This window comes from Canis lupus, chromosome 28 (assembly GCF_048164855.1).
Source record: "Canis lupus baileyi chromosome 28, mCanLup2.hap1, whole genome shotgun sequence".
Taxonomy (NCBI): Eukaryota; Metazoa; Chordata; class Mammalia; order Carnivora; family Canidae; genus Canis; species Canis lupus.
In genome coordinates, this window is record NC_132865.1 from 15,213,554 (window position 1) to 15,239,436 (window position 25,883).

Below are 25,883 nucleotides of genomic sequence, written 5' to 3' on the forward strand. Positions count from 1 at the left end.
CCTGTGTCTCTGCCTCTCTCTCTCTCTGTGTCTGTCATGAATAAATAAAAATAAAATATTTAAAAAAAATTGCATTTGCAAGGGCTGGGAAAGAGCCCAATATTGGCCTTTGGCCACCACAAGAGAGTAAGGCCAGAGTGGAAATGCTGTTATGGGAGAGAGTAAACAGGATTTCAATACTGAAATTTCTCTTAGAAAACTGAACTCAATAGATATTACTTTCATTTTTTATTCACTAATTTTGTTTCATATAATTTTCTATTTTTATTTTAGAATGACATTCACTCACTTTTTAGTCTCTTTTCATGTGTGTGCCTTCCAAGTAGACCAGACAGGAGGTACATATGTTGCCACATAAGTGGGACTGTTTACATATCTATGTGGTGCAGAATATATTTTGACATTCTGAATAACTAAGGGTAAGATGGAGACTGCTAAACGCCTTTTTTATAGAATAATTCCAATTATATAAAACATATCACCAGATACCATGGATATGATGATCATACATCCTACTTTACCTGGCCTGCTCTCCAGGTGTAATTATATTGTATTATACCATGTGTTATATTATTATTATTATTATTATTATTACTATTACTATTTCTTTTTGGGGTCACAGCTATATGTCAGAAAGACCCCGTGGCTGCTTTGAGCCTGAATGGAGTGGAGAGGGCTTTATTCCCAATTGAAGTTTGGAAACAAGCCTGGAGTGCAGCCCTGGAAGGCATCCTGGGGCCCTCCCTAGAGGTTGACTTTCTGGGACACTGCCCCCTCCCTTTAGTACTCCCAGGCTAACTTCTCTTAGCCGCCCATACCCACATCTACAACTTCGTCCTAGGGGCATTCAATGCGCCTCCCCACCCCAGCTCTTTCAGATGTTCTCCCCACCCTCTCTAGTGGGTGGAATTTTTTTCTGGGCCCTCATCCCTTGGTCCCAAGCGGCACATCACAGAATGATCCTCTTAGGGCCCTGTGGTCCCTTTTGAGCTGTAGGGGGAAGACTTTCACTTTCAGAAGTATTCTCATTTGGAAGATAAGTTATATTGCCTGTTTAGCCATGGGAAATAGAAACTCCCTCAAAAAGCACACAAGTGACTTGAGGAATGCGCAATTTAGTATAGCTGTCATGGCTCTTCATGCTCATCTTCACAAGATGCTGAACAGGCCCTTCCTTTGATGTGAAGTTTGGGAGAATAGGGTGGAAATACAGGTGTTCCCCTGAACTTGAAAAAAAAAAAAAACTTGTCTGGGAGTCAGGGCTCCAGGTCTTCTATAAAATTCCTATATAGGACCAGGCTTGAAAAAAATCACATAATTTATCTGTGCCTGGATATTTTCACTTATAAAATAGGGGACAGGGCTACTTTGATAATGTTAAGGCCCTTTTCCGAGGAGCCCTGAGTTACAGAGGGGCCTTACATGTGGGGATCAGAGGTCTCTATTCTCACAAATCTTGCTTCACTTAGAGCACCAGCTTTCTCTGTTTACATATTGAGTTTCTGCCCGCAGTTTCACTTGAATACAAGTTTCCAGTCTTAGAGATAAAGTCATAAAATGCTTGACTTTGAAATTCTCTGACAAATGATCCAGTAAATCTAACTGGATAATGGGAACATTTTTGCAAGGTGGCGGCTAGAGTGCTTGTCAGTCCAAAGGAATATAAGCCCAAGCAATTAGAAAATGATTCCAGGGCAGCCCCTGTGGCCCAGCGGTTTAGGGCCACCTTCAGCCCATGGTGTGATCTTGGAGACCCGGAATCGAGTCCCATGTCAGGCTCCCTGCAAGGAACTTGCTTCTCCCTCTGCCTGTGTCTCCTCTGTGTGTGTGTGTGTCTGTCATGAATAAATAAATTAAATGTTAAAAGAAAATGATTCCAGTATATATGAAGCCTGCTTATCTTCCTTCTGCATCTAATTGAAGTAGTAGGTAATGATGCTGCTTGTACCTTCATAGGCTACATGTTAAAAATTAAACCTATTGCATTTCCTTCTCTAGAGTTCTCAACCAGGCCTAGGCCTATGCCTCACTGTGTCTGGAAAAACACACTTTTTAGACTCTTGGGTTTTCAATCTCATTGTGTCTTTGTATAAAATCAGGCCAACATTTTCTCTCTTTCTGGTCTCACTTGTTTGTTGCTATTATCAAAGAAGGTATTAAATGAAAAAAAAAACACCCTGAAATGCTCCAAAGAAATGCATTCCATTATTATTTTTAAAGATTGTTTCTTAGGATTAATCTTTTACATAAATTTTTGATTTTTCTAGATTTTTCTTGAAAGTGAATCAATTTAAATTATCTATCATAACATTTTCTAAAAATATTACTTCTCAGAAACATCATATTGTAGTACATTGGTTGCAAGCAAAGGAAACCAATCTTGTCTCGGGCAAAATAGCAATGAGTGCTCACCAAACAAGTGAAAATCTGGATGATAAAATATATATGACAAGGCTTATGGAATAGACAGATCCAAGGGAACTCATAAACACAAAGAGGCAGGAAAAACATACTAGATACCTGGAGTAGTTTGGCAGCATGCACTGTTGTTCCTGGAATGAATTATCTCTAACCAGGGATGGATGATTTTTAAAATGCAAATCTCTTTGTATACACAGACACCGAACCATCAGGATGGTGTCTAAAAATCCAGTAGGGCCATATCATTGCACACCTACTGGATATCAGATCTTGCGTCAAATTACCCCCTCATGTCTGCATCTCTAACTAAAATCAAAGATCTATTTAATACCATTTCATTAGGTGAGCTTGGGCCATTCTTAGTATGCATGAATAACACAAGAATTCTGTAGTAAAAGAAATACTACAGAATTACTATAGTACCAGAAACACTACAAGAATTCTGTAGTGTCAGAAAAACATTAACTTTGATGAAAACTGCACACAAAAGGAATTTGTGTACTAATACTGAAGGGATTACATTTTTAACAGCCAAAATGACAAATATTCACACAAAAGATGTGGTATTTAGTCGCTATCTTGTTTTTCCCATGTGTATTTTGGTAATTGAATTATCTTAGTCCTTTAGAGAGCAGAAAAGTAACGCTGAGGTGACAGATAATATATGCAAGACATGAAATTTTAGATGCTGATACTTATTTGCACTGATTTATTCAATGTTATTTCACTGAGCAATCAAACATTAAAATTTAATAAGACAGGGTACAGAAATATATGTGACAGATAATATTTATCATGTCTTTTTCAGAGATAGAAACCTTCTTTGAGTAAAGAAATGAGATTCCACAAGGAAGCTTACACGTTTATAAGGGTAGATGACATATATAGAATTTTTGGTAGTATTTTACATATGTGCATTTTTTATATACAAAGAAAAAGCTTCTTCCTTCTTATGATAAAGCTATTTCTTTATCTTGTTTCCATAGTAATAATGAATTGGTGTTAATCTTTCTGGCCCACCACCTACAGTAGAAGTCTGAGTTATTTTGCCAGGTTCCAGCTGAGTCTCCAAGGATAAGAACAGCCTTCTAAGTGGCCAGAACTAACCCTCACTTCTCAAACCATCAGAGAAGCTGGCAACTAAAGAGATCAATCAAAAAGCCTGAGATCAAAAGCTAAAGACCCAACACAATGGAGAACACACAAACAGTTCGTTTACAAGGGAGAGGTGGAGAATTAGGTTGGGGTCAGAGAACTGAGAGTCAACAACAGAATATAGAGGTGAAATCTGAATGAAACAGGAGAAAAACAGGACAAGGGAAGTCCTGGAAATTTACCTGTAGTGCCAGTGGTTCTTTAGAGGCCAGGAAATCAATCATGTGTAGTTCTGCTGGCTATTTTTAAAGGTCAGGATCTGGCAAAATGGATCTGTTCACATTCTTTTACTATTTATTTTATAGGCCTGTTTCTAGTATTTGAGAAGCCCAAGGCCAGAGTAACAATGGAAGCCCACACATAAGATGTTTAAATGTTTCAGAGTTGTGTATCAAACCAACACAGTGTGAAATAAAATACATTCTCTGTGCTTATGAAACGATATACTTTCATAATAAAAAATGAAGAGGAAAAAAAGGAAAGCTATGGTCTTATATAATGAAAAGTGGACAAGATATAAATTCTGATTGAATTTAATTTTTATTGTACCTATCTAGGTATTCTGCTAATGGATCCACAATGTTTAAATGAACAATAAACAAAGGCACCTGTGATTTATAATTAGTATGTATTTATTTTATAGTTTGTTTTTTTCTCTCATGATCATGATTTTATAATGGACCCTTTTAGATACTTACATTCTTTTGAAGTGATGTAAAAAATCAAAAAAAGAAGATGCAGTTTTTTAAAGGCTATAAACTTTGAATATAACATATAAAAATTTTAAATTACTACTCAGCCATAAAGAAGAATGAGGTCTTGCCATTTAAAACAACACGGATGGACCTAAAGTGTATTATGCTAAGTGAAATAAGCCCAACAAAGACAAATAGCATACGATTTTACTATTTGTGGAATCTAAAAAGCAAAACAAATGAACAAACAAACAGAATAAGCAGAAACAGATCCACGAACACAGAGAACAAACTGGTGGTTATCAGAGGGGAATGGAGTCGGGAGATGAGCAAATGAATGAAGGGGAGTGGGAGACACAGGGTTCTAGCTATGGAATAAATAAGTCATGGAGATGAAAAGTACAGCATAGGGCATATAGTCAGTGGTATTGTAACAGTGTTATATGGTAACAAATGGTAGCTCCACCTATGGTGAGCAGAGCATAAAGTATAATGGAATCACTGTGTTGTACACCTGAAACTAATGTAATTGTCTCAACTATACCTCAAAAAAAGGGGAGGGAAATGTAAATTAAAGTAAATGTAAAGAACACAATGATATTCGTGTAATTTTAAAAGTTAATTTCTTCACAAATACCTAAACTTTTCTATACAAAAGCAAAATACAATTTATAATAATATATATCAATTTAAAAATTCATTTAAATAAATATAAATTGTTAAGACTTTTTTTTTGGAAAATACCTTTAATTCGCATTGAATATTTTTCCCAAAATGGAACTACTCACAAATTGAAATTTCTAATATCCAGTATCACTGCCAATGTAAAGAATCAACGTCAGGTCTCCTTTGTGTTATGTGTTATACATATAAATGTCATGTACATATAGATAGATTTAAGACTAATATACATCAATATTGGAAATGTTTCTAGACCATCTTGCACATCTGTTGCAAAGAATTGATTAATTTCCAGATATCTTTGGAATTGTGCATTGAAATACATATTTTTTTTAGATTTTATTTATTTATTTATGAGAGACACAGAGGGAGAGGCAGAGACAGAGACAGAAGGAGAATCAGGATCCTCACAGGGAGCCCAAAGCAAGACTGGATCCCTGGACCCCAGGATCACGCCCTGAGCCGAAGGCAGATGCTGAACCACTGAGTCACCCAGGCATCCCCAGGACTCCATATTTTATATTTGAATACTCATCACAGACTTTTAGATACCTGGCATCAAGAGTCACTTCAGCAGTATTTGACAGTCTCTGGACAACATTAAACCCTAATTTCACTATTTTAGCAACTATATCATCTACTTGCATGAACATTACTTTTATCTGTATTTAGTTGGTTGTATAGTTTGGAAAAATAAAATCCCTACACAAATATACACCCTCATCTGGGAGTCATATTACCTGAAGATTCTAAGACTTATTCACTGCCCTTTTAAGGCTATATTTTAAAAATATAAATTGACCTTTAAAGTGTAACAGAAGTCATTACCATATTAATATGAAATTTTAGATTTTAGAAAGAACTGGCAATGCCATGAGGATAGTGGGCTTCCTGGGGACAAGAGGGAGATGGATTACACAAAGGTACAAAAGGCTATGAAGCAAAGGACTGATGATTTTATCTGAGTCCTGGCTTGCATCTACAGGTTCCAGTTTAGCAAGATTTCCAATAATTTTTAGCAAACTCAAAGATGCAATAAAACTGAGGACAAAAGTAGAACTCTCCAGTCTTTTAGAAGTTTCCCACTGGTACAGCCAACCAGACAGATGTTAGCCCAGTTTGAGAAAAATTCACTGCTCTCCCATCTCTGCACACTAATCATTGTTTCCATCTCTCTCCCTGTCCTTGTGCTCAGAGAAGGCTAATATGCTGGGACCACAGCATTTGATACAGATATGATTTTTTGACTTAGGTTGATTCATCCCTGTTTTGAAACATGTATTAAGTCAAGCCAGTGGGGTGTTTGTGAGCAGAAATGATTTGCACAAGAATGTAATGTTGCCTGTAAATAAAAGCTCTTATGATATATATCATGTTGAATTACTTTTTCAAATAGAAAAATCTCAATCATGATATTCTTGTATTTACTCTCTTTAGATTATGGTGAGATCAGTATTGGTCTCTTTTGGAAAATGTCAAAAAGCTGGCCTCAAAATAGTACTGATTGGATAGTGTTGTAGATAGATCAGCACACTTTCTTTTTCTTTCATGTTCCTATGTTTAAGAATATTGTCAAAATGACATATTATGAGATTGTAGCTAAAGTCATGGTCAAATGTTTGCCACTTGGTTAAGCTTGTAATGGCCAATATAAGAATATCAATCGGCTAATACAACACTGTATGTTAATTATACTGGAATTAAAATAAAATTAAATTAATCAAATAATATTTTTCCTTTAAAAAAAAAAAAAGGCAAGAAAAGAGCCAATGCCAGAAGTTTTGCCTTGGTTGTGAAGGAAGAATGTAGGCTTCTTCCCTATAGGTCTCCCAGGTATAGCTAGTGGAGGTTTCTTTTTGCTCTAATTCCCATGTGTTTCTGTAAAAAAATTTTTTTTTAAATTAACAATAATCATCATCATCAAGCCTCATACTTGAATATGGCTTTCCATATTTTCAAAGTATTTTAATACACATTAATCATTCTATCCCTACCTGGTCCTATGAAGTCAATTTCGAATGTATGATCATTCTGATTTAAAGGTAAGAAAATAGTCTCAGAATGAGGTGATTTTCCCAAGATTATACACCTAGCAAATGACAAAACCAGAATAGAAATCCAGAGATTTTAGTTTTATACTTTTCTCTAATAATAACTGATAATCGAAGGACATTTTCTTTTAAAAATATTTTCCTCCAAAATTGTATTTCTGCTTTTTAATTGGTAAACATCTTTTAAAAATTCACTTTCCTCTGTTGAATCAAATTCATTTTGGATGTATGGAATTCAGAGTTACACCATCATATCTCCTAAGCTTTGATTACCTGGGATGTGATGGGCGAGGTCAGGTTAGGTCCCATCAGTCTTGCTATCTTAATCTAAGTTGCATATCATTTTCTCATTGAAAATAGAAATTCCAATTTTCTTCTTTTGCTTCCAAATATCAAAATATCAGGAGGATCCAAAACAATACTATTAATTTCTTCCACTTTTCCATCAGTTTATAATTCTCTCCTTCCCTTTGCTTATAGAGCTTTATTCTCTTTACCTAGAAGGTACTCAAAGAAAAAATGACAGGGAGGCTAAGAGCTGAAACTGGGACAGCACTAGATTCATTTGAAGTCCTTCAATTATGAAGTGCTTCAATCACTTAGTTTTGGACAGCTTCTTGGTTAGAACATTGCAATAGCATTCTGATGTTCCAAATACTTCAAAATAGGTCAGTTTGTACTACACCAAGAGGAAAAAAATAAGGCATTAAAATTGTTTCTGGTTGAAACTTTTAGGGATCTTCCCATTTTTAACCAATCTCTTCTACAGCACTAAAATATTGACATGGAGAGAAAAATAAATTCAGATAAAATTTTAAATTTACTTATCTTGCACTCTGATGGATAAGGAGTTTGCACTATAAAGTAGAACCATTTGCTACCTGTATAGTTCTAGAAGGAGGCCACACTATTATGGATAAGTAATATTGCACTATTTATTTTAAAAATAAAGTGGATGCTATATTTTCGTGTCTTAATTTTGAAACAAGGCAATAAAAAGTGAGTGACTATCTACCTTCCTCTTCCACAGATTTATATTAAATTCCTACTGGTATAAGCACTTTCCTGGATCTGTAGGGACATGCAGGTAACAGTTAAAATTTATGATAAGACCCTCAGTCCATTAGAGTTAATCATATATCCAGATAAAAATAGAAGAGCTCTTATTCCAAGAAGAGCTGCATCTAGGCCTGTGCAAACCATAAAAAAATTGGGAATCATACAAAAAATATGGAAGACAAAAGACATTCCTATTTAATTTAAATAAAAGATAAAGAAGGCTGAATATTTCACTTTGGCATTTGTAGTATCTATTTTAGTCAGTTGATGGTACTTCAAATAAGACTAGTAGAATCTCAGGGGCACCTGGGTGCTTCAGTAGGTTGAGTGTTGGATTCTTGATTTCAACTCATACCATAATCTCAGAGTCATGAGATTGAGCCCCACATCAGGCTCCATGCTGGGCATTGGAGCCTAGTTGGGATTCTCTTTCTCCTTCCCTCTGCCCCCTGCCCTTCCTCTCTAAAAAGAAAAAAAAAAGTGGAGAATCTCAGTCTCCCCAAGGTGATGAAGAAGCTCAGAACAATCAGAAGTCTGGCGGGTAATGGAAATTGGTTTTCCTACAAAGCCTAAAGAACAGCTTGTAGAACTAAATCAGGCTAAGCATATGCTTCATCTTTATTAACCTTTTTATAGAAGAAACTTCTGTCATTTAATCAGTCAAGACATTTATGGAGAAAGGCATATCTACATAGCGCTCTTTTAGTTTCTAGTTTCCTCACAAGTGCATGCATGCTAATTGTTACAGCCATACTCAACTCTAACCTTCTTGATGTTGTGTACTAGAATTCCTCCAAAATATTGTCATCAATTCATTATTCTTTTTTCCTAATATACAGCCAGTGTTTATGTACTCTCTGTTTCCTTTTTCTCTTTCATGCTTTCTTTTAGTTTCATCTCTGATACAAATTCACATATCCATAAACCACTTTCATAAGGTTGCTGTTTGGCAATTGGACTTGCAAATTCTCCTAATAATCAATTGTACTGTAATAGAAATTTCTGTTTGTTGTCATCCTGCTTCTTGATCTAGAGCATTTGCTGTATTTGCCAAGATGTATTATGAAAGGGTTCACTTAGTTTTCACTATTGTAGATGTAGTCTACTGAATCAGACATGGTGACAAATTCTAGAATATTCCTAATCGACACAAATGCATGCATAAGGATTGATTTTCTTTGTGTCTGAAGATACTGCTGCTAATTATGTTGCTCTGTATCCCTGAGTGTGGTTGAAGAAATAAATCAATGTGAGATTCTTGGTCCTTATTATATTCTCCATGTGAGTGAATCATTGTTTGCAGTCAACATTGTTTGTGAGGCCTGAATATTAATATAAAATTTGTTTTCCATTTTAATAAACTCATCTCTATTAAAATTCTCCTGGTATTATGTTAAATATGCAACTCAAAAATATGCCTATTTTTTTTAACTCTTCAGAGAACTGAATTAAGATTCATTTTTATACATAAACACACATTTTCATTTAGATTGTAGAAAAGGCATAACAAATAGATTTCAATTTATTCCTCACTCCAATTGATTGGTAATGATAGGTTTGAAGATTCTGAAGTCATATTCCAGCTCAGTAAGAAAGGGTGCCTAGATAGTTTAGCATTGCCTACTACGTTTCCAACAGTGGAAGGTTGCATGCTTTGTATGCGCAATCTTGGCTATTGTCTTTTAGGGACTACTGTCTCCATTCCCTGCACAATGCTTGAAAAATGCTTGGCATCAAGTGTTGAATGAATAAATGGATGAATTTAGGGTCTCCCAATCAAACTAAGGAACTCATATTTAATCCACATGAAACAGAATAACACCTGCCACAGAACAGAGAATGATGTGTACTGGAAAAGTTAGAAGAGACTTCACAGGGGAACTGCATATTAACAGAGAAGAGTGAGAAGAATGGCCAAGCAGAAAGCTTAGAGAAGAGGATAGAGGTAACAAAATGAGAAAAGATATGGAGATACAAATAAATCTGTGTGTTTGAAGTAAAGAAGAGCTATAGGATGAAATATGATATATAACAGTAGAATACTGGAAAAGGTGTGTGTGAGGTGTCAAAGGTAGGAACAGATTATGGTGCACTTTTAAACTAAGCACAAGGATTTGAAATTAATGGTGAATAAAGTAATTTTTTTGTTTTAATAAAAAGTGAAATATTGACTGGAATACTCTAGAAGCATTGGTCTGGCATTAAGGCACAAATAGGTGGAGTGGATGCCGGACAGTCCTGACAGCCTCGGGTAATAGACTTTTGGTGCTAAAGGTTGTCCAGTTGGGAATGGAGAGGAAATGGAAAAAGTGAGATATTTTGAAGGCTTAAAAATTATGTTTTTTGATAACCTGACATAAAGACAAGGAAGAAATAAATAAACATTATTCTAGGTTTCTTACCAAATGTTATTAAATAACTGGAAATCTCTAGAACATGTTATTTGAGCCCCTGAGAGGTTTGGTATGGTTGGAAGCTATGCCTTGATTTTGTGTGAGATAGGATCTGGATCTCAGAGGAAACTGATGAATATGGAAAGCAAAGACTAAATACAGCCTCCGGTTGTATATATGGATAAGGTTGTTTTGGTAATTGAAGAATAGAGAAGCGGAAAGAAGACTAGAGAGGACATTGTAAAATGGAGCCTAAAAATCTTCATGAAGATGTGTCTTTGAGTCAGATGTGGAAGGGCATATATTGTCCATTCTCATTGGATCCTGTTGGATATTATGAGATTAAAAATCTTCTAAGATTCCATGAGCTAGATAAATCGCTGTATTCTTGCCACAACTCCTGAACACTAAGGGGCTACAATCAATGGATAATAGTTGGTTAATTTTAGGATTTGAAATCAACTGGATTGTCAGTAATAAGAGAGTTTTAAGTTGATTAAGAGGAAAGAAATTTTATTAGAAGAATGAAGTTGGAGAAGAACGAAATTTATAGGAAGTTATTTTTATAAAAAAGGATTCCGGCGTGTGTCTTTTCACCCAATTTATGAACTCACTAAATTCTTTGATACTGCTGTTTCATTGGCAGAGCTTATCCTTCCTCTCTTAGATAAGGTTCTTTAAGGTAGATGTAGAAAAAAAAGTAATAAAACAATGAAAACCGTCATGAATCATGAATCTCTTTTTTTAAAGTACATTGCCTGAGATGGCCCCCGGGGCACAGGAGAACAAGGTGTTTGTCAATAATATGCTAGCTTTTCTTGAAGTTGTGTCATATGGTACCTCATTGTTTAAAGGTGAATCTAAAACTGTTTGATAACTGAAAGGCAAAAAGTGTATATTCAATCTAATGAAAGAGAAGATTATAGTCCCAAGGGCACTAAGATTCAAAGTAAATTACTGGCATATCTTCAGTGATCTGCTTTTATTCCCGGTGCCACCAGGGTATTCGATAAAGGCAGAAATACTAATTCCACAGTGAGACCAAATCAGGTGAAACAGTTTCCAAATGAAACCCAAGTTACTAGTATGAAAGAAACTTCCTCTCTGTCAAGGTTTGGGCCTATCTCAAGGGAGGTGCTCGGTAAATATGCTTTGAATAAATGAATGAAGGTGGTAGAGCGGATTTGGTAGCTATCCTTGTCTACTTAATCTGAATCTTTGGCATGACTGCACACACAACTTTTTGGAGCAAGATACCAAATACTTTAAACAATAAAATAATGGCAAAGTGGAGTTCTAAATCAAATTGCAGGAATGAGAGAAAATAAGAATAATCTCATGGAAAAGTGGCAAGATTAAATCACAGATGTTTTTACAGTTTTAAGTGTTTGGTGGAGGATAAGTTGGCAGCAGTGAGGGAAGGAATCTCCTCCAGAGAAGAATGGAACTTCCAAAGAAGAGGAATCGTTGCATAGATGTGACCAGTGGATGTGGGGAAAGATGCCAAACCCAAGTCATCCTGTTTCTGTTTTCTAAATTCTGGGGTGTTCTATTTGCTCCCAAGTGTAACAAAAGGCATCAGTTAGAGACAGATAAAAAGTGTGTTTGCAGAGAGGGAGGTTGAAGGGTAGCAAGCTTTCTTCTCCATTCTTATGTTTCCTATGTAGAAGAGAATAGATGTATTTCGTCAGAATGTTAAAGCCTAGTACTTTCATTACCGGTATAGCATTTTCTCTTCTGCCATTAAAGGATGCTAAGACTAAAGAGGAATTGGAGGCGACTCTTTTTAGAAATGAAAGTATTACTCCTGATTATCACTGAGGTAGTTGCATGGTTCCTAATCCTCTCCTATGGAAAAGCCAGTGGTAGTTTTGGTATTTTTGATTCTGAGGAAGGGAATTTCTGACAACTGAGCAATAGCCCCTGAAATACAGGACCTTCCCCAAACAGCAACATTCAGGCTGGGATCACCATTTCTGGATTCAAACTGTGAAAGGTGAACCAGACTGGGATCACTTAGGTCAAGGTTTTTTTTTTTTTAAATGGAGCCAGAAGGTCATTAAGGAGATGGGCCTTATGCATGTCCTCACTGGTGGCATAATGAACTTTTGAGCTGGGCCAAACCACAAATATTCCAAGGACTCAGCCCAAACACCTGCAGCTGGGCACTGTAAGAGATTTTGCTCAGTGATAGCCTTAGCAACCAATTAGTCCGCCAAGATTAGTTTTCTGCCACCAACACCAATTAAAATTCATTCTAAACAACACACAAACATTCCCTCTTATTTTTTTAAAACCCTTGACTTTTGTTTCTCAGGGGGACATAGTTCGGTTTGCTACTCAAATCTTCACTCCCCGAATTGCAATTCTGAGACCCAGAATAAATGTTTTTGTTTTAATTTTGTTTCCCTTCTCAGTCAACAGAACCTATTGAAAACGTGGCTGTTCAAGAAGTTTCTTGGTTAGATTTCTTCCCCACTATGATTGTTTCTCCTCAATCACATTTCTCAGTGAGTACTCTTGCCATACCCTTAGGCCCTATCTGAGCTAAATGCCCTTCCTCAGATTAAACCAACTGGAATGAGAACCAGAGGAGTAAACTGTGACCAGTAAGGCTAGTGTTCCCTGGTTTCCCTGAAAGCTATATTTAATTTGCCCACCCCCCCAAATTCCTGTTCTAGTTAAAATATTTCATGCTTGCAGTAATTTTTGAGTTTTAACAAAATGTGCTTCAGCAAGGTACTGGTATACAAAATTACTTTAGGTATATTCTCAGTCATTTGAGTGTAGCTTATCCCAGAAGCATATTCTCTCGGGGAAAAATTCTAGATACTCCTACAAAATTAAAGAAATAAAATGTTCAGTTTCATCAGATTCACCTCTCTCATCTGTTTTACCATAATGTATCAATAAAGACAGGGAGTAGGGCAATACAAGCAAAACTGCACAAATTAACCAGAAGCTGATTGGAAATATTCCATTGTCCCTGTTAATTACTACTTAATACAGAATTTCTCATTTTACTTAGCAAAATCAGTTATTTGAAAACACATGAGTGCTTGAATACCATGGAGTGATACTTCTTTGTAGGAATGAACACGATTTTCTGTCAGTCTAACAATAGAACATTCTATCAGTGTTCCAAATATATATAAAAAGCTTATGTGAAAAGTTCTCTCATTGTATCCTGCTAATTTGTAATGAACATAATAACAATTTGGCTTCATTCTCATTTTCTACCATCTACATCTCCCTGATCCTAGAGAATCTACTTACAGATAAACTAATAGTAAAGATGGCCTAAAAAATTAAGGTTATACTTGAGTTCAATTTTAATGGCTCTTCAATTGCACATGCAAGGCAGCCAACATACCCTAAGCACCTACGTTACTGCTGATGGTTTATTTTTTACTGACCTAAATCATAAAACTGACTAATTCTTTTCCTTATAAAGCGAATGTGGTTGCAGCTTCAGCAAAATCCTTTCTCTTCTGTGAGTGAGACAAATCAATACATTTCTTTCTTTCTTTCTTTCTTTTTTTTTTATATCATCAAGCAAAAAAATCCATGGCAACCGGAAGCTGTAGCAAAATGTTAATCATTTGTGCTGTTCTTAGACTAAGAAAAACATCTCATTGGGATACTGAGGAGCAGGCTGAGATGGAAAAAAAAAAGAAGTGTATAGAACTGGTTTTTGGCTCCATTACTCTTATTACAGATTTAATTTTAACTATTGGTAACTGTTCTTGTTTAGCTCTCTGCTATCTGGAAATTGTTCAATTTTGATAAGAGGATTTCAATTTGTCATTGAAGCACACAGGTATGGCTTCACTGCTGATGGAGGACAATACCAGAAAATGGCATTTAATGGCTCATTTAAAAGCCATTTGCTGTGAAATGGAATTAAGGGCCACTTAGACTGGTTGGACACTTGCTATTTTTTTTTTTTTTACCATGCACTGAGAATTGGAAATTGCTTAAACGTCACCCTATTTTTAAGGATATGAGAAGCTGAATATGATGAGGGTTTGTTAATATTACAGATTTATAGATAGGTGGTATTATCAGTAGTTATCCAATGTTCAAATTAGCGACAAGTAGAAAACTGAATATCATAATAAGTTAACAAATACAGAAAATAATGACTTAATTTGATTATTATTATTCATCAACTCATCTAGGTTCTTTGAGTTAACTCATTAAAATTCTTGAAATAATCCCACGAGGTAGAAATTCTTAATTATCTTCATTTTACTGATAAGAAAACAGAAGCACGGGCAGATAAGCAAATTATTCAGGCTGTACATTTTGTAAGCTGTGGAGCCTGATACTGGACCCAGACACTGGTTCTAGAGACTGCACTGTTCAACAATCAACTTGTGCCTGCCAGTGAAGACCATAGGAAAATCATCACATTCGTGTGCTTTCAGGCAAATTTTTTAGGGAGGCTTGAATAATAAATGTTTCATTAGGCTGAACAAGTTAGACTTGCCCTCCCTTCAGGTAGTTTTATAGTCTGCCTCTGGGTCTTGCTCCTCTGAGGGGAGTCATAAGAGGTTTCTAAGTTATCTTTCCAAAATACTAAAGGTTATCATATATATGATATATGAGATGTATATGTATATATATGCTTCATATGTATATGTATACTATGTATATATACATATGCATGTATATACTATGTATATATAATATGCATATGTTTGTGGGTATGTGTATACTTATATTCAGATATATAAATATATCAGAGACCATGGGACAACAACTCGTATCTATTTAGCACTTGTTCTGCATCAGGCAATATGAGGACCTTTACAAGCATCCACTTATTTAATCTTTACCACCACCCTACTAATCAGGTGCTATGATTTTCATTCTTAGCATAAAGCCAAGAAAATTGAGACTACTCACAGTAATATCATAACATGCCCAGGGTCCTACAATAGTAGAGCTGGGTTTTAAACATAGGCAGTCTGGCTCTAGGGTCCAATCATCTTAGCACTAACTATGTTACAATTTCTATTTTCTATATTTCTAACTAGCGATTGACCAGGAAGCAAATGAAAAACCTATAAGCTGATTCCTCAAATTTAACTTCTCTAACCTGTAAAGTTTATATATTTTGTCAATTATGAGCTTTAATATTCACCATGACCTCTATGTTAGTGGCTGTTGTTTATTAATGAAAATACTAACACAATAATAAAGCTTATCATATAAGAACAGCTATTGCTCTCCATAGAAACTCCTGTCTTGAGGAGAACAGAAGATACATTTAAAGTAAGATTGGACTGCCTTTATCGTCTGTTCTAGCAGATCAATACAAAGATCGATAAAAAAGAGAGTATCTGAGCTAATAACTAGAATGCTGGTTATGCATTATTATTTTTTAACCAAAGAGAAGATACTTCTGCTGTTGCATCTGACACTTTAATTTAGCCTCCTTCAGTAACTGTATAAAAAGCAAGCATTTTTTTCTCCATTAGCAACATTTTATTTCAGCCTCGGTAGCAAGCTTTTAAGTATTCCTTCTGACTATTCTACAAGCTCAAGTGATTTCAGCTCGCCTGTCACTGCTCACAGGAATCCTGCACTTTGGGGTCAATACAGGAGGGATTTCATCACATCCTGAAATGCATTGGCTTGTGGGTTTTACTGACAGCCAAGATTTATTACTTGGTGAATATAATTCTCTTGCTTATGAGTAAGTACAATGGTCATATTTTTTGAATCAAAAAAAAATTGAGGATGCATCATCCAGCATATGTTCTGACAATAAGATGGAACATATAATATCATCACTGTCAATAAAATTTATGGAATATTATCAGCCTTTGTGTGAGAGCACTGTGGAAAATTCAAAGGGAAATTCTTGATTTCCTTGTTTTCTTTCTATGATAGGAAAAGAGAATGAAAGGGAACAAATGACTACCCTTCTAAAATTTTGGCTCTGACCATCCTATTCTCTCTTTCCTCATCTCATTCCTCTATATTGATTTTTTCCCCACACTTATTGAGCATGTTTTATGAGACAGAAACACTATTAAGCACTTATGGAATACAGATAAATATTATACTACATCTACTTAACAGGAATGCATAGTCTATTTGGGGAAAGAGATATAGAGTATGTCATTTAAATACGTTGTTCCATAGGAACATGAGAGAGGGAATACAAAGTCAAGTGGCATTTGAGAAACTTAGATTAAATTGGCTTAAATATTGATGGAGTGAAAAATTCATATATGCAACTTCAGGCAAGACTGAATCCAAGAACTCTGAATGATGTCATCCACAGTTGGAGTCTTCCAACTCTCGGTTATTCTTTCCTCTATACCAGCTTCAACCTCATTTAAGCTTCCTCTTTCTAGAGATAGCTTTAGGTTTATATCCTACCTATTTTATAAGCCCAGCAGAGATGGAGATTTCCTGGTCATAATTCCAGAAAAAGTCCTAGCCTTTATATTGATTGCCTTGAGTTGCATGCCAGTCTTGTAGTCTCTTATCAGTCAACATGGGAGGGGGAATAAGAAGAACTCTGATTGGCTACATGCAGTTCTTGTGACAACTTCTGGCACTAGAAGGAGAAACTGGGGTCCACTAGAACCACATGCAGAAAATGGTTACCCAAAGGAAAATCAGACGCTATTATTGGCAGAAGCTGGAATGAATAGTCACTTAGCCAAAATAATAGCCTACTTTCTTGAAGTCTTTACAGAAGAGAGACTGTTTTAAGCTGAAGAAATTTGCTGAAAGACAATGGTGGAAGGCTATACCCAAAAGAACCTCAGCAAAGAAACAGGAAAGAAGTATATCCTGGGAGATGATATGAAGTCTGTTAAGTACATAATGTGGTCTTCTCTAAAGCCATGTGAATTCTAGACTCTTCTGGTTAGAGTGTCCTTTATGTATAATGAATCATCAACAATTTTGCTATAGTGAAGACTGTAAGTTCAGCCAAGTTCAGTTTTCAATTATAATAATCCATTATAATCCTAGAAAAGGATATAAGCAAGAAAGAAGATTCAACGTGACAAAAATATAAGGTACAAAACAGATAGTAAGAGCAACTCACAGGATGTGTGGTGAATGAAGTATTCTAACGTAGAAATGTAGAATTAGAAACTCTAATGTAGAGTTGTGTTTTTTCTAAGCTATCATTCGAAGAATTAATGACAAGATGGAAAATTCTGGCAAAGAATTAGATTCTATAAACAAAATAAGTGGAAATTCTAGAATTAAGAAAACCCAGTAATTGAAATTAGCAATCAGTGGGTAAGTTTAATGGGAGATAGACACAGATAAAGAGAATTAGTAACTGATGGGAGATACAGAAAAGAGCTTAAGAGACATGTGGAATACATAAAAAGATCTGACATAGATAGACTTGAAGGTACAAAAGGAGGAGAGAGAAAATCACAAGGAATTAATATTTGAAGGTAAAATGTCTGATATGTTTTTCCAAACTGCCAAAAGATATTAAACTAAGACGTTAGAAAGCTATGTAGGCACATCTCAGAGATACTACAGGTTCAGTTCCAGACCACTGCAATAGAGCAAGTATTGCAATGAAGCAAGTCAAATGATTTTTTTGTTTTCTAGTGCATATAGAATGTATGTTTAGATTACACTGTAATCTATTAAGTTTGCAAAAGCAATGTACATACCTAATTACATACAACACTTCATTGCTAAAAATGACCATCATCTAAGCTTTCAGTGAATCATAATCTTTTTGTTAATGAAAAGTCTTACTTTAATATTGATGGCTGCTGACTAATCAGGGTTACTGAAGGTCGAGGCGTCTGTGGCAATTTCTTAAAATAAGACAACAATGAAGTTTGCCGCATCAATTGGCTCTTCCTTTCACAAACCATTTCTCTGTAGCATGTGATGCTGTGTGATAGCATTTTAACCACAGTAGAACTTCTTTGAAAGTTGGATTCAATCCTCCTCAAGCCTGCCACTGCTTTATCAGTTAAACTTATGTAATATTCCAAATCTGTTATTGTGATTTCAACAATCTTCATAGCATCTTCACCAGAAGTACTTTCCATCTCAAGAAACTAATTTCTTTGCTCATCCTTAAGAAAAACTCCTCATCTGTTCAAGTTTCATCATGAGATCACAGCAATTCAGTCACATCTTTAGACTCTGCTTCTAATTCTAGTTTTCTTGCTATTTCCACCACATCTGCAGTGACTTCCACCACTGGAGTCTTGAACCTCTCAAAGTCTTCCACGAGGGCTGTAATCAGCTTCTTCCACACTCCTGTTTATGTTGATATATTGACTCTTTCCACGAACCACTATAATGTTATCTAGAATGGTGAATCTCTTCCAGAAAAATTTCAATTTTCTTTGCCTAGATCCATCAGAGGAATTAGTATATATGGCAGCTATATCTTACAAAATATATTTATTAAATAATAAGATTTGAAAGTTGGAATTGGGATGCCTGGGTGGCTCAGTGGTTGAGCCTGCCTTTAGTTCAGGGTGTGATCCTGGGGTCCATAGATCAAGTTCCACATTGAGCTCCTCGCAAGGAGCCTATGCCTATGTCTCTGCCTCTCTCTCTCTCTCTGTCTCTCATGAATAAATAAATAAAATCTTTTTTAAAAAAGTTGGAATTACTCCTTGATCCATGGACCGCAGAATGGATATTGTGTTAGCAGGCATGAAAACAACATTAATCTTATTGTACATCTCCATCGGAGCTCTTGGGTGACCAGGTATATTGTCAATGAGCAGTCATATTTTGAAAATATTTTTCCTGAGCAGTAGGTTTCAACAGTAGGCTTAAAATATTCAGTAAATATAGATGCTGTCATGCAGGTTTTGTTGTTCCATTTATAAAGCACAGGTAGAGTAGATTCAGCATAATTCTTAAGAGTCTTAGGATTTTCAGAATAGTAAATGAGCAGAGGCTTTGACTTAAAGTTATCAGTTGCATTAGCCCCTAACAAGAGAGTCAGCCTGTTCTTTGAAGCTTTGAAGCCAAGCATTGGCTCCTCCTTTCTAGCTAGGAGAATTCTGGATGGCATTTTCTTCTAACAGAAGTTTGTTTCATCTCCATGGAAAAATCTGTTCTGTAATGTAGCCACTTTCATTATCTTAGCTAAATATTCTGTCACTGTAGCTTCTACATCAGCACTTGATGCTTCACCTTGCACTTTGATGTTCATAGAGATGATGTCTTTCCTTAAACCTCATGAACCAGCCTCTGCTAGCTTCAAACTTTTCTTCTGCAGCTTCCTCACCTTTCTCACACTTCATAGAATTGAAAAGAGTTGGAGCCTTGCTCTGGATTAGACTTTAGCTTTGGGGAGTTTTGTAGCTGGTTTAATCTTTTATCTAGACCACTCAAACTATCCCCATATGAGCAATATGGCTGCTTCACTTTTTATTATTCATGTGTTGACTGGAGTAACACTTTTAATTTCCTTTAAGGGAAAAGTAACCTTTCCCTTGCATTCACAAATTGGCAAACTGTTTGGCACAAAAGGCCTAAATTGTAGCCTATCTTGGCTTTTGATGTACCTTCCTTACTAGAATTAGTCATTTCAAGCTTTTGATTTAAAATGAAAGACATCCAATTCTTCCTTTCACTTAACACTTAGAGGCTATTGTAGGGATGTTAATTCCCCTAATTTCAATATTGTTGCTTCTCAGGAAATAAGGAGGCCAAGGAGAGGGAGAGACAGTGGAATGTCCAATTAATGGAACAGTCAGAACACACACATTTATCAATTAAGTTCGTTATCTTATATAGGTATGGCTTGTGGTACCCCAGAACAATTACAATAGTAACATCAAAGATCACTGATCTCAGATCACCATAACAAATAATAATGAAAAATTTTGAAATATTGCAAGAATTACTAAAATGTGAGACAGAGACATGAAGTGAGCAAATGCTGTGGGGGAAAATGGTGTCAATAGACTTGTTCAACTTAGAGTTACCACAAGCTTTCAATTTGCAAAAAAACACAAAATCTGTGAAGTGCAATAAATACAGGGTACACCTGTATTTATTTTCAGTCTTTGTTTTTGTTACTGTTTGTAAGGTATTCTCTTTCAATATTTACTTTAAACTCTTTTCCTTTATATAACTAAGTTCCAAGGTTTTTGCATCCCTGTTTGGCCTGGACTTTTTTTCAGGTTGCCTGGATCTTTCTCTGATGGTTCTTCTCCTTTACTGTAAGTGATGCAAGCAAAGATAAACCAAGTTCAAGAGTAGCAGCTGAAATTTCTTCTTGGCATGTTAGCAACATCACCTTTAAGAACATTGAAATAGCTCTTTTATTATTTCAAAAGTCCTATACATATATTTTATATTATATATGTTAATATAAATATAAATACATTTATAAAATATATATATATAGAAAAAATATATATTTTATATATATATAAAATTTATATATATAGAGAGAGAAAATAAAGCACTATACTCCCACCAACCTGAGCTGACCACTGGTTGCACTTTATTTACCCTATTACATTAATACATTTTCACTCTATCTAATAATATTAAGTCCATATTCAAACTTCCCTGGATGTCCCTAAAATTTTTTAAGCTTTTCAAACCAGATGCAATCTGCTTATTATATGGCCCTACGGTTTTATAATCTCATACAGTGTTTCTTTTTTTCTCATGACACTGATTTATTGAATAGATACAGCCATGGAAAGTATTAGCTTCTGATTATCTTTTTCAGAACTGTCCAAAAATATTTTGTCATGATGGAAATTTTCCGTATCTATGCTAACCCATAAGGTATACAAAGCACTTATGGTTCTTGAACGCTTGAAATATAGCTAGAGTGACTGAGCAACTGAATTTGTAATTTATTTTTAAAATTTAATTTAAATTAGAATTTAAATAGCCACCATATGTGGCTAGAGGCTACTGTACAGCACAAGTTTAATTGCTTCCTTGTGCTCATCTTTAGCTTAATCTTCTACTCCTACATTTCCTATGAACTGGGAAATATAAATTTAGGTCTAAATCTTGATGGATTCAAGCTCAACAATCTCAGCCAGAATATATCCTAAGGATGTTGCAATTTTGGGTATTATGTTTAATCCAGAGATACTTTAACTCTTATTTGTCATCATTAGTGATAATAAGATTGACTTCAGGATGACAATGACAACAATCTGATCTCTCCATTTCAGTTATCGTTTTCCCTTTAAGTCTAGAATCTAGACAGTAATCCATGGGGTAGCTATAGTGGAACAAATCTCTGGATATTCTTCATCCAATCTCTGATTTTTTTTTAGACCAGTTGATAAATCTTGCATATGTCTATCTTTTTAGGGGTTACAGAATGATGGTCTTTTAGCTCTACCATTCCTTCTATGTTTTTAGATTGGCTTTTTCTTTTTCTTTCCCTTTTTTGTTTGTTTTTTGTTTTGTTTTGTTTTTAGAAAGATGAGATTTTTCTGGTTAAGTGGGTCTATTAGGTTACCCCAGAATTTCTACATGAATGGAAGGTAAAAACTTATCTTTTTCCCTTTGGCTATCAATTTTTAAAGTAAGTTGTTTTAGCAGTCACTTCATAAGCTAAAATATGTTTATAAGATCTTTTTTTTGTATCATTTAAAAATCATGTTCTTTAAAAATTAATTTACAGAGTTTTCAACTACTACAATCACTTTTTAATACAATCGTTATGATTTGGGCCTATGGATTACCATTCAGGCTGGTTTCTAATGCTATCTTTTATTTAATTTTTTTTATTTTAATATAGTTATGTAAAACATTAATGTTAGTTTCAGGCATACAACATAATGATTCAACATCTCTATATGTTTGCGATGCTCACCACAAATGTAGCTACCATTTGTCACCACAGAACACTATTACAATATAAAGGCCTATATTCCCTATGCTATGGCTTTTATCACCGTGACTTAGTCTTTCCTAACTGGAAGCCTTATCTCAAATACTTCACTCATATGTGACTTCACTCATATGCAGAATTTTTAAAAAAGAAAGCAAATGAGTAAACAAACAAAAGCAGAATCAGAACTATAAACACAGCAAACAAACTGATGGATGCAAGAGGGAAAGGGGTGGGGGACAGGCAAGCTGGGTGAAGGGAAGTCTGATGCTACCTTTTAAAATGGGACTCACGTATTATTACACAGACTCTCTAGGGACGTACCTCATAGTTTTATAGATATCATACCTTCAGAGCAGTCAAAATGCAATACTGTGCCACCTTTAACATATTTCTTTTTTGGAGCTCCGGTATCACCTCCCCCACTGTCTCCTCCCATCTCAAATATATGTCTCATTCTGGGCATCTGAGCAAGGCACAATGTTTAGCTGAAAGCTAGACTGACTTGAAACTTGCTTTACCTGCTTTAAATACCATAAATATGGAAGTGGGCACCCATGTTTAACTTTTAAGGCCATAGCTTTTCCAATGTACCAGATATTTATATGATTTAAAGCAAAGAACCCAAAATGGTCTATACTATATACTCTTCTGTATCAGCTAGAACTTCCTGTGGATAGAGTGTGGCATCCATATTTGCAGAGCAGAGGAGACAAGAGAAATGTATGGCAGATCTTGAGGCATAAATTAGGGAGCTATAGTATATAAGATAACTCTAGAGTTAGAGAAAGGTCCCAAAGTTGGATGGTATCATTCATTTAATGATGGGCTGAACAATGTGCAAGTATAGGATGCACACACTTATTATTCTCTAGTATGTTCACACACATTTAGAAAGACTAGTTTGTCATCTTGCAGTTTATGCTGAGCTTTTCTAGATTTCAGAACACGTTTTGCTGGTTGGGAATAAACTTTCTCTGCCAGTCTGGCTGTGTTGGGAGATGAAGGCTGAAAGTGTCTTGAGAGTTTATATGGTTGAGGGCAGACATATCATAATTGGGTTTGATGTTGGGGAAATCTAACATGCTTTGATCCTCAGAGCACACATGATAATTATGGTTTTTGATATTTCTGAGTCACTTTATAGGTAACAAAGCACATCCATACATACTACATGACTTGCTCTTCACAAAAGTTCAGTGAATGAGATATTATTACATCATGATTTTCAATGAGGAATTTGAGGTTTACAGGAATAATTTGTTCATATTTACCCATCAAGAAAGTGGTTGAGTTTGGATTTAAAACCAAGTCCACCTAATGAATTAATCATTAATTCATTTAATAGGAATTTATTAAACACAATTTGTCAAGCCTTCCATTAGGCACTGGGGAAATAGTGCTGCACAAGATGAATACATATATTCTTCTTTTTTAAATTTAGACTTTTTAAAGAGAAGTTTTAGGTTTACAGCAAAACAGAGGGAAATATACAGAGATTTCACACATACTCTCTGTCCCCACCAATGCAGAGCCTCCTCCATTATCAACATCCCCTGTGAGAGGTACTTTTGTCACAATTCATAAACCTATATTAACACATCATTGTCACCCAAAGTCTGCAGTTTACGTTAGGGTTCACTCTTGGTGTTGTATATTCTATGTGTTTGGACAAATGTATAATGGCATATATCCATCATTAAAGTATCACACAGAGTATTTTCATTGTCCTAAAAGTCCTCTGTTCTCCATTTATTCATCCCTCCCCAAAGCTCCTGACAACCACTGCTCTTTTTACTGCCCATGGTTATGCCTTTTCCAGGATGTCATAGAGTTGGAATCCTATAGTATGTAGACTTTTCATATTGGTGCTTTTTTTTTCACTTAGTAATATGTGTTTAAGGTTATGCCAAGTCTTCTAACACCCTGGTAGCTCATTTCTCTTTTTGTGCTGAATAATATTCCATTGTCTAGATATACCACTACTTATCCCCCAAAATAGAAAAATCTACTTTTGAATAAGTCAAACATCAAGAAACATTTTTGAAAGATCTTTTCAACTTTTTCTATCAGTGATATTTTGTTTCTGAAATGTTGGTAAGTTTCAGAAAAGGTCATAACACTTTTGTAGGCCAGTAAACATTTGACCAAGCAGAATTATAAGAGCATTTTTATGGTTCTCTGAATCTTTTCTGAGCCTTACCAGAAATCTTCAAAATTGTGGTAGTATACAGAAAACATAAAATTTCTACAAAGATCTTTTGTAGGTGTATACATTAACATTTTCTTCTTCATATTACATAATGACCTGTAAAGATATTAAGCTTTGCTTTCTTTCTGTTTTGAAATCCTGAGAAGATGAGGCAATTAAGTGAAATTCAAATGTGCATCTGAATTGTTACCTGGCCTCTAGATCTCTCTAGGCTAGAGTCTATTATATCCAAAGCCTGCTCTACTTTTAAGCAAATGTGATGGTGCTAATTCATTAGGACGATTTTATTTTAGCTACCTGTTCTCACTGTTAAGCCATTTTCTTAATAGCTAATTGGATGTCATGGAAAGTATTATAAAGGAAAGATTTCATTTCTCTAAGGCTGTTGACATATCAGTTGCTCCCTCCATTGAGTCATCAAGGTTTCTATATAAATATTTAAATGACTTAAACTGTACAATGACTCTTGCCTTGTTATAGTGTCACCATATGCAGCCAATTATATTTCCTCTGTTTTTAATAATGTGGTTGTTGATTTACTGGTCCACATTCTTCTCTGACCATTAATTTTTATAGGCTTTCATCTTTTGAATCACCCTCACGTGGTATGTTAAGAAGCGCTTTCTTGCCACCACATATTTTAAGCTTCTAAACAGAACACGAAATCATATTGTTCCCATGGAAACCTCAAACATCGCAGAACCACAGCTTTGAATCTGCAACTCCTATTATATGTGGGTTCATGCCCTGTAACAGCATACTCTAATCTTCAATGCGCCTAACATGAAGATACAGTTAACCTGGATGCCACCAGAGTTAATTGTTTATCTTATTTTTATTTGTGATTTGTTCCTTGGATTGGTTCTAGCTGTTGTGGTAGAAAAGAGCTAGACTAGCTCATTACAATTAACCAAAACACAGATCCTTTGTGAATATTAGCATCTGTTATGGAGAGGGGAGTAGCAGCTACTGGGGCTATTTCTATAATATTTACACATTCATTCATTCATTCATTCATTCATTCAGCTATTATTTATTAACCGTATTGAAAGGTGCCCTACTTTAGGGCTGGGAGTTACAGTCATGAACAATACAAAATCGCTGACTTCATTATGCTTACATTCAAGTGAGATATGGAGTATGAAGACTAAAAAAGAAAACATATATATGTATATACATGTACACATATATGTGTGATGTGTTTGGGGTTGTTATTTAAAGTCAGCAGAGGATGCGTCTCTGTAGTAGAGGCATTTAGAGCAGAGATTTGATCGAAGTAGGTGAATGAGTCAGGCAAATATCTGAGCAAAGTTCATTCTCAGAAGAGGAAACTGCAAATGCAAATGCCCTTAAGTGGGAATAAACTTG

General features: G+C 35.3%; 1 long non-coding RNA gene across 1 annotated transcript in view; it reads right to left on the minus strand.

The window, feature by feature from the left end:
* Positions 1-25,153, minus strand: part of LOC140620226 (uncharacterized) — a 74,111-nt gene extending 48,958 nt beyond the window's left edge. The window contains exon 1 of the long non-coding RNA XR_012020005.1: positions 24,986-25,153. This is a non-coding gene — a long non-coding RNA (uncharacterized lncRNA). The remainder of the gene's footprint in view (positions 1-24,985) is intronic.
* Positions 25,154-25,883: the final 730 nt, after the last annotated feature.